Source organism: Phascolarctos cinereus, unplaced genomic scaffold (genome assembly GCF_003287225.1).
Source record: "Phascolarctos cinereus isolate Bilbo 61053 unplaced genomic scaffold, phaCin_HiC Scaffold_9;HRSCAF=440, whole genome shotgun sequence".
Taxonomy (NCBI): Eukaryota; Metazoa; Chordata; class Mammalia; order Diprotodontia; family Phascolarctidae; genus Phascolarctos; species Phascolarctos cinereus.
The window spans coordinates 69252852-69255833 of NW_027556402.1; positions in this window are offsets into that span (position 1 = coordinate 69252852).

A 2982-nucleotide genomic window follows, 5' to 3' on the forward strand; every position below is an offset into this window, starting at 1 on the left:
CATTTTCAGTTTGTGGTCCCTACTTCTTATTCATGAATTGCAGGGAGCTCATGATGAGAAAACTTCCTTTACTAATGCTGATTGCTGCCTGTTCTGAAACTTAACAGTGGACTGAGACACTTCTCAGGGTAATTCAACGAATGTTAGAGACACTTGAATCCGGGTCTTCCTGACTCTTGAAGCCACTGCAACATAGCTGCTGTACCTTTACCACTGTTGTTCAGTTGTTGGAGTTGTGACTGCATTTAGGGTTTTCTTGGCAAAGATACTGGAGTGGTTTGCCATTTCCTGCTCCAGCTCATTCTACAGATGAAGAAACTGAGGCGAAGAGGGTTAAGTGACTTGCCCAAGGTTACACGGCTAGTAAGTGTCCACAGTCACATTTGAACAAAATATAATGTTCAAATTCCCGGGTTTCTACTGTGCCACTTAGCTGCCCCATACCATCTCATATTTTTTATTACCTTTCAAAAATATTTAGAGGCAGAGCAGGATAATAGAGAAAGCACTGATTTGGAGTTTGATGAAATCGGTTCTAGCACTGGTCCCGACATTTCTCAACCATTGTGTGATTCGGTGTTATGGTGAACACAGCACCTAAAACTTCTAGTACTTCAGTTCTTTCAGCTATAAGATAAGGAAAATAATGCTTTCTCCATCAATCTAACAGGATTGATATGGGGAAAACTCACATACCTTAAAGTACTATATGAATCAGTTATTACTATTAAATATGTATTTGTGGTAATGACTTATGATTTTGTCAATATAGGGAACACCTAGCAAGGAGACTCCCTCTATCAAGCCAAATCTGTACCTGCCCTACAATTTAAAGTCTTGGAGAATTTCCTGGGAGACAAAAGGAGAAGACATAACTTCCCTGGCACAACATAGAAACGTATGTCAGAGGCAAAGGCAAAGCTTGAACCCAATGAGAGTTTTTCCTTTATCACACCACACTATCTCACTATTATAATCTTCCAAAAGGAGATATTTCCTTTGGGTTACATTTAAATGTAAGAATACCCTTTAAACCACAATGAATAAGGATAACTGCAACTAAGAATATCTTTGATCTAAGTAAAAAAAAAAAGCAATCATTTTGATAATCATTTTGGGAGCTGTTCCTCCAGAAAATCTCGTCAAAAATTCACATCTGTAAAACTTCTTTAAGTTGCTGTTCACTCCTAAAAGACTAGAAGATAAAATGGGTAGCCAGAGCTGCTGATTTCTGGGTAGGTGCAGGGGAAGTGCTAACTTTATTTTCCTCATCAAGAGAAATGCTAATATGTGTTTTGTTAGGCAGCAGCCTACTCAAGCAACAGCAATCTCCCCTATGAGGAAATATCAGTCAATGCTTCTCTCTGAGGAGCACTAAAACATTCAAGTTTATATATTAGGTATTAAAGACTAAATGCTCATCCTAGAAAACCTCCCTGTAAGAGAAGAGTGCTTTTCATGTAATTGACAAGAGAAGGGTTTGAAGAGAGGGTACTTAAAAGACAAGGGGAGGTTGACATGCTTTATTAGAGTGGTATTCATAGAAAGTGGTTTTTTTTCTAAGGCGGAGAATATAGATACTAGAACAAATTCTAGAGAACTGAAGAAATCTCATCAACCATGTGCTTCAGCGAGCCAAAGATTACTTTTGCAATGCCTACTCGATTGTATTTTTTTATAGCAGAGAGCCCATGAGTGATAGCATTTCTGTGTATAGGATATGGAATTAGGTTGTGCCCCTCCTAATACTAATGAACCCTTGTCGACCCAATTCCCTGCATACTACAATGACGAACTCTACCCATTTTAAGCTATATAGATTAACTTTTTGCAACAATGAACCCTTTTCCAAATTTGAAGTACAAAGAGGTACACAGAGCACAGTTGCCTGAAAAAGACAAGTAAAGCATTTTAGCTGAGCAGCTACTTAGCTGCCTGACTTTAAATAAATTTCTGGGCTCTTTCTTTTCATATCTCTTGTACAAAATATAATGTTGAAATTTGTGCTGAGGATTGAAAAGAAAAAACAACTCCTAACGAGGCAAACAACTGTACTACATTAACAATCTGTTTGTTATCTTCAATGATTTTAACAGAAAAATATGGCCATTTCCTGACAGTAAAGGAAGGAACAGAGGGTACTCTGTATGGAGGATTTGTGTGAGTTGTATATCATCAAACCCTTTATTTCAGAGCTTTAGTTTAGCATTGATTAATTATTCACAGGGTATACTGTGTAACTTCATACATGTTTATTAAAGACCTCTCATCACTCTTTTTGTAGTTGCCTTGGGGAAAATGCCAGTGTATGGAAGGGACATTAAAGAAAATTATAGACTGATGCCAAGGAATATAACATTTAGGCCACTATTTCCCCCTCTTGTTTTCTTTTCCTTTCTTCCTTCTTTCCTTCTTAACTTTCATCCTAACTTCCTTCTTTCCTTTCCCTTCTCTTTCTCTTCCTTTTCCTTCTCCTTCCCTTCCTCCCTTGCTCCCTCTTTCCTTTCCCCTCCTATTTCTTTTCCTCATTGCCTTCCTTCCCTTTCCTTTCTGCCTCTCTTTCTTTCATTCTTTTTCTTTCTTTTTCCTCTTTTCCCTCCCCTTTCCCTTCTCCTTCTCTCCCTCCCTTTCTTCCTCTTTCCCTTCTTCCTTTGCTCCCTCTTTCCTTTCCTTACTTCCCTCCTTCCCACCTGCCTTCTTCCTTCCCGCTCCATTTTTATTTTATCTCCATACTTGCACAAATGTGTCCCTCTGCTTTTTATGACAGGTAATTGATCTGTATCAACTTCAGGACTACAGAGGGATCTGTTGTCCTGAACTCATTTTATACATATAATTCAAATCTAATGAAATGAATCATCACAAAAAGAACAAAATGTCAATGACTGAGTACTAGGATAAATATACATTTCAAAGTATAGTAATGAGATACCTTTTTAAAAAATTGTTTGAATGATCAATACCAAAAAGAATTATGATCAA